This window comes from Sander vitreus, unplaced genomic scaffold (assembly GCF_031162955.1).
Source record: "Sander vitreus isolate 19-12246 unplaced genomic scaffold, sanVit1 ctg532_0, whole genome shotgun sequence".
Lineage (NCBI taxonomy): Eukaryota > Metazoa > Chordata > Actinopteri > Perciformes > Percidae > Sander > Sander vitreus.
The window spans coordinates 1-7365 of NW_027595631.1; the positions used below are offsets into that span (position 1 = coordinate 1).

The window sequence follows — 7365 nt, forward strand, 5'->3', positions numbered from 1 at the left end:
CTGAAGCTATGAGACTGTAAAGGGAGTTTGTTAACATGCAGTCAATGTGTTAATATGTTAACATTTTGTATGTGATGTTTGCAATGCTACATCTTGGCTTTTTCTCACCTGTAGGATGTGCAGGTGAGTGCGATCCTGCTGTTTGTTTTCCAGACGACAAACAGCCCAATACTGGAGAACAGACAAGACCAAATGCCATTAATAGAAAAACTAGAAAAGAACAGGAACGTGTACAGAATGAAGAGCAGAGGAGGTAAAAAAAGCAGAGGCGAGAGACGTGAATCAATCAAGTCATTTACTTGTACATGTCATTTCTGGGAGACAGTGTTGCTGTACCCCTGTGTTTCCTGCGGAGAAGAAGTCCCATCACCAACAGCATTAGAGCCACCAATGAAACACCAACAACAATCCAGAGCAGGGAGGGCAGATTAGGGGGGCGACTGGAAAGACGGGTCTCTTCGTCGGCTGCTGGAATGGAGTTATTAAACATGCCTTCATCACCTTTACTTTCTTTTAAAACAGTCAGCCAACTCTGTGGTGATTCCCCCGCTCCAGAGATCCTGCACTTGTAGAGTCCTTCATCAGACTTGGAAACATTTTGGATGGTCATGTTGTTTGAATACAAGGTCCCTGAGTGTGGATCCATCTTTGTAGAAATCAGCTATGTGATTTGACTGAGAAGCCTTCTTTCTACAATAAAGACTCACGTTGTCTCCCTCCACAACAGGACTGGCAGGAACTTCCAGGATCACAGAACCAGCTGGTCAGTGTGATAAAAACAGATTTAATGTTGAACATGAATGTTTAGTAGAAAACAACCAGTCTCTGAACAAGGAAGAAAGGGACCATTCCTGTATTTGGCATGAATGAAATGATATTGTTGAAAGGAACAGTAACCCGTACAGGACTTTTCAAGCCGGAAATGATTAATAGGGAAATGAATAAATCAAACTAAGGGAAATGAAATTGCATGGTTTATGAACATGAGTCTCTTAAGTCGTGCAGACACATGATTATTTGCTAAGCATACCATTGATGGTGATGTTGACAGCATTGCGTTTGTTCCCTTCTGCATCTTCACACCAGTACTCTCCACTGTGTTTTTTAAAGGTGGGATACATGGTGCAGGATGGTGCTGATGAGTTCCAGGTATAAGAATCTGTTGGATTTCTATCGTTCAGCCTCCTCATCACTCGCCATTCAGTCAAACCACCTAACTCTTGACAGATCACACTGACATTCTCATATTCAAAAAACTGCAGTCTGTCTGGAAAAACGCGAGGAAAAGCCGCATCTGAGACGGACACACAGAAAGTGAGCAATCAAATCAAATATTCAAGTTATCTCGGGACACTTTTTCATATAGAGCTGGTCTAGACTAGCATTTACAAAAAAACAAGACAAATCTTTACATTAGTATTAACAGCATAGAATTAAAACATCTACATTTTAAGGTACTCTTAGCAGTTTGTGGAGCAGCAGGATAACTTGGTCAAGGTCTGCTTGCATTCAGAGTACTGTGATTACAATGTCATGATTACATAGTTCATCTTTCTTGGTCTCTTTGTTGCTAAGGTATAAAAAAAAGACACATTTCAGCAGTTAATAAAGAAACAACGATAAGATAATTATTCATAATATCACACAGCCAAGCACAAACTGAGTGTTCAAAATGAGTATCCAGCTAATTATTTAAATCCAACTTACTAGCTTTCTGAGCAAAGTAACTGTGGTCAACTCTTACAAGCAGCAGGACCAACATGTCCATCCCTGGAGAGACACATGAAGAGAGCGGTTTGTCAAATAAAACAGATATTTGTCCACTGGCTAAAAGAAAAGATAAGTAAAATAGTGATACAAAGTTTCAGTACTCACACAGTCTTATGCAGAGAGCTGTGACCCCCATGCTGTCTTCCTGCTGACTGTCTGAGCAACAGACTGAAATACAGCACATGATGTACCTCAGAACCTCCCCTTCCTGTCTGCATTATTTCTGGTTTAATAATGTTTATCTACAAATATCTATGTGAGGCAGAACTGCTATAGTCCAGATAATAATAATACTGGTGTAAACCTAAAAAAAGACAAGTGTGCATGCTAGAGATCAAAGACAGGTGGCTAACCTTAAACATAAGTAGAAAACGCTGGTCCAGCATCACAGCTGCCATCAGACACTGCTGTCCTCAGAGCCAGAGTCAACACTAATATATTAACCTTCTTGTGCCAAAAGACTGTATTTAGTATGATAAGGAAAAATGACACATTTGTTCTCATTGGTATTAAGTCTTGAAATCTGGTACAGACATACTTTGGTTAAGTATCTAACAGTACAACTTTGAAAATTTTAGATCACATTAAAAAAAATCTTACTATACTACTTACTATAGTCAAAGTTAGCAAAAGCGCTAGCATTGTGTTTCTTAAATGTCTTCCATTTGAATATCAGAGATACAAATACTTGATTGTGCTCTGTAGTTTCCGAGATACAGCCATGTCCTCATCATGGGCCTACTACATCAAGTCTTTGGGTTTTTATTCTGAAATATAGTAATATTTATATAGAAAAAAACGGTTGTTCCATGTGACTAAAGACTAAAAAAATATGATAATGAAAAACTCACTTTTTAGCCACTGATTTTGGAAATTTCTTGTGCTAAAAAAACAGAACTTTAATGGAGAGCGTCCTTTGTCCAGTTTGAATTATTGCTGGTTTAGTGCTAAATAGCCAGAGAGAAAGAACCACGTTTTAATCGAAAACCCGATATTCTCAATCTTAATCAATGAATAAACACATACCGTGTTTCTCACACAAAGATCCACCAGGTTCAGACTGAAGAGAGGTTTTAAACACTGTTTTGAAACTATAGCTGTGTGTTCACGAGGACCAATAAAAAACACACTGTAACTGCCCAGATCTACCCTGATCTGCAGGTGGATGACCTCTGCGTCTTCAAAACTGTTGCGGGGGTAAAATATGGTTAAAATAAAACACTGTTTTTGGCAGGTAAAGGGAAATGAGAAGTGACCTCTGTTGGGAACCGAGCAGTGTGGTTAAACACTATCTTTTAAACAAAGATCTCAGAGCATGTGACCTCTGAAACAAAGGAAACCACATGTCCCACATGCACCTGAGCGCCCTTTTCAAACAAAGAGAATGCGGCCTCCATGCAACTGTAAAAGCCTAAAAGTCACACGTCCATGAGAAAAGATGGACGAAGGTCTAAAAGAACTACAGAAGTGGAGTTCACACCTACATGTCACCTTCAAGAACTCTGATTCCCTATTGGCCAGGGTCCCTGAACGCAGCAGGGGTCTGTGCCCAAATGACCGGGGATATAAATACTATAGTATAATATATAAATACTCTGGTCTGGTCTGGTCTGGTCTGGTCTAACTTCTCATTGTCATCCACTGCACGCGAAAGCTGCTAAAGGGTGCTCTCCTCTGTGCTTTTCTGTTGCTGAATGACGGCACGCAGTCAACAAACGTTGGACGAGTGGACTATTTTTGGTGTTCTGGGAACACCCTGGATCCTGTGGAAACATGCATCAGTGTTTCATCTCTGCAGAAGAGAAAACAATGTTTTCTCTACAAGAAATCGGACAACAGGGACGCCGCTTTTCTTAACGAATCGACTGATCTGGCTCTTCGCTGCCTTTGGAGAGAAACCATTTTTTTCCGTGAATCACTGACAAGTGAGAGACAGATCCGTTTTTGTTTACAGTAACCGCTATTGCTGCAACTTGTTACTGCATTGAATGTAATTAATTAGTAAGTGCTACTGTTGCAAATGTCTTACTATCAATGTGATTGTGACCACCGAGTCCAATGTATTGCTGTGAAAGTACTGGATCACGTACTTGTTGATATACTGTATGTTGTGTTTGATACCGTAGCTTATTGAAACTGTAATGCTACACTGCTATCTCCCACCGCGGAGAAGTTAGTTACTGTACAAGCGAGATAATAACCCTTCCGTTCGTCACTCGAACCACGGCACCACGACGTAACGAGACCGGTACCTCGTGGCACTGTGTAGACAGAAGGATTGGTTATTATTGCCGCAAGAATATCAGCTGTTGGCCCACAAGAGGCTGGATAATAAACATTCCCCTCGTTAGACAACTTCTGAGACCCCTGCCATAACGTCAAGAGTGAATGAGAAGATTGGTTATTATCACTTCCCCAAAAATCAAGATTCCAAGTGTCTTTCTTTCTCTAAAGTGTGCTTTGCTTTCCTCTTTACACACTAACCTAACACACGCGCATACACAGATCAGCTGACGGTCACCCCATAGTCACGTGGTATTGCAACCGAGTTTCACTACCCGCCATCTTGGATTTAAATAGCCTGTTTGTGTATTTTCCTCGAGTAGCCATTTTGTGCCTTGCGCTAAAAACTACAAAGAGCCTCACATCTCGCGGTTTAATCCGCCATCTTTATCTCGTGGCTTACCTACCCACATGATCACGTCACATCCCACTCTTTCTCTTTCTCACACACACACACACACACACACACACACACACACACACACACACACACACACACACACCACATGTTTACTTGTTTTTGCCTCTCTCAAACTGTTTTTGCTTCTCTCAAACTCTAAATCAGTATTTAATGTCTTGCACAAACACTTTGAGACAGTCCTCACTATTATACATGTCTGAGGTTATTGATATAAATGCATGAAATGATCTTTGTATTGATGATATTAGGATATGTTTATTACATAATAGAGAATGTATCCTCCATCCTGCAGGACTCTGCACTCTGCAAAGAGTATAAACATGTCAAAGTAGTCCTACTCTGCCCTCTGCAGTCATTCAAATACTTTCACTTCTGGGCTGCTAAACATTACAAAGATAACTGAAGTAACTGCTCTGTTTTTATTGTCCCATTGGCCTTTAATTACACCTGTACGCTATTTTAACATTCATTTTTGTTGTTTTCTTTTAACTATTAAACATTCATCATTGCTTATTTGTAAATTAAAATCAGTTTTGCCATCACATGTGGATATATATTAATTGCATGTTATTTTGTTAACAGGTTTAAAGTGGCTTTGTTGCATAAAAAGAATCAAAATGCAATAAAGGTTAAGATTCAACTTTACTTTATTATTGACTGGTTAACAAACAATATAATTGTGATTATTTTTATTTTTTGCTTTTCCTATCCATATGATCTATTCCTTTTTTTTTACATTTTGTTGCTTGTTTACAGAAAATCATTTTTCAGAAATCCAGTATGCCTGCTGTGCCACATGATCTGATGAAAAGTGAGTACTTTAGGGAATTGTTTTTGTCTCTGCATTGTTGTACCAGTCATACAACTAACACACAAATCAGTAAAACTTTGTCTATCGTAGCGGCTTTTTTTAAACAACCACTGGTAGAAGCCTAAGTCAAAAGGTTTGATATTCTGAGGATTCATTATTCAGATACATTTGGAATTGATTTAATGGGTGTTGATCCTTCCAAATGAGTTTAATATGTCTGCTCTCTCTCACTCTCAGGTGATGCCTCCTCAGCAGTTGATGCTCCATCTAAGTTTGCCCAATCCGGATTTACTTCTGGCTGTATTCCCATGGCTGTGGCGTGTGGCTCTGCTGGCCTGATTGTTGGTGTTCTAGTAGTTCTTGCTGTCGTGTATAAATGTAAACGTAAGTCACAGCATGTTGATGGTTACAGCAATAACGTATTTTATTTTACTGTTACATTTGATGATATGAAATAGTATTTTCTAAAGTGGTAAATGGACAGATAAAAGAATATGGGCCCTATCTTGCACCCGGTGCAGCGCAGCACAAAGCCCGACACAAGTGTGTTTGCTAGTTTAAGACCGTCCAGCACCCAAGTCATGTAAATAGCAAATGCACCTGCACCCATCTGTGCGCCCATAGGTGCGCTGGTCTTACAGGGAGGTGTGTTCAGGTGCATTCTTGGCGTATTGCTATCTTGAGGCAGCGGAAAATGATTGCGCCATTGACCAACAAAAACCTGGTCTGAAGACAATAACGCAGCATTTCATTGTTATTTTAACAGCAAATTAGTAAAATGTGCCTAGATGCACACGCAGCACGTCAGTTTCTTCTCCTGAAAATCTCTCCTTCCTGCTTAGCAAATCCTCCATCATAACAGCAATGCGCCAAGGTCCAAATGCACCTGGCTTTTAAAGGGAATGGGAGATGATCTCTGATTGGTTTATTGCATGTTACGCCACAAACACACCTATGAATTAATTAAGAAACTAATTACAACCCTTTTGAACCATGCAGCTGGCGCACGGACCCTTTTTTCCGCCGTTAAACTAGCAAAAGTGGATTTGGACACGTCCTACAAGCACCTGCGCCAGGGGCTTGACGCCGTGCGCTTAAATCCTTAAATTAGAGCCACACATCAGGGATTTTACTTCCATCACATAATTAATTCAAACATACAATATTTTTTAAATATCTCCTCTTGGTATAAAATGCTATCAGGCTCTACTTTAAGGAAATAGTGTTGGCTGTTTAATGACACTTTATTTGGTTTCATTGTTTCTACGTTGTTCATAGTTCTTTTTTTCCACAACAGGGGGCAATGCTGAGTTGCAGAAGAAAATTGTATACCTTGAAAATGAATTACAGAAGAGGAAGACAGAACAGGAAATGGCACAGGTTACCACACGTGCAAGAACAGGCCAGAGGACTGGAGGAGATGAGGGATCAACTCAAAGAACAACTTAAAGAAGTGGAGACGGAGAAGGAGGAGAAAAGCTTTCCATCTTATAGTGTAAAACGTCAGAGCCTCTTGTACTGCAGACAACTATATTAAAGCTACTGAGGGGCCCTTTGTTTAAGTCTGTGGTTTTCACGTGTGGTTTATAACTGAGAGGATCAAATTATCACCTGAAACCATTTAGTACCTATTTGATAATAATTAAGTGTAGCGTGAAATTGTATGAAACAGTGTACAGTATTAAAGGGGGTATATTATCACTAGGTGCAGCTGAGGTTCATGTATGAGGGATGTTATAAAACCAACTAGATATAACTGATTGTATGCAGACAAAAAATGTGTATGGGGATAAGATTTTTAATAACGTGTATGGGTGTTTATATAAGGTGTCAGAGATAAACCGTATGAACTGAACTTCTTTGAGATCTGATTTGTATTGTCACAGTTTTTTGTTCGGAAAATAGCTGATTGTTGTAGGTATTGTGAAAATCTAAATAAAGTCTTGTCTTTTTTCACTGTGAAACGTATCACTGTTTGATTTTACTGTAGCGAACATGAATAGCAACTAAACACAACTTCATTGTTTTTTGGAAAGGAGGTTACTGCCAAAAACTGGAGTAATGTGTGACTTCCTGCTGC

The 7365-nt window shown here is 39.6% G+C and overlaps 1 pseudogene across 1 annotated transcript; it reads right to left on the minus strand.

Moving 5' to 3' along the window:
- Nucleotides 1-108: 108 nt before the first annotated feature.
- LOC144514289 (uncharacterized) lies at nucleotides 109-1932 on the minus strand (annotated as a pseudogene). Its single transcript, XR_013501302.1, has 5 exons — nucleotides 1876-1932; nucleotides 1708-1770; nucleotides 1031-1294; nucleotides 300-760; nucleotides 109-171 (listed from the first exon to the last, which is right to left on the minus strand). The product of XR_013501302.1 is annotated as an uncharacterized LOC144514289 (transcript).
- Between the last annotated feature and the right edge of the window lie 5433 nt (nucleotides 1933-7365).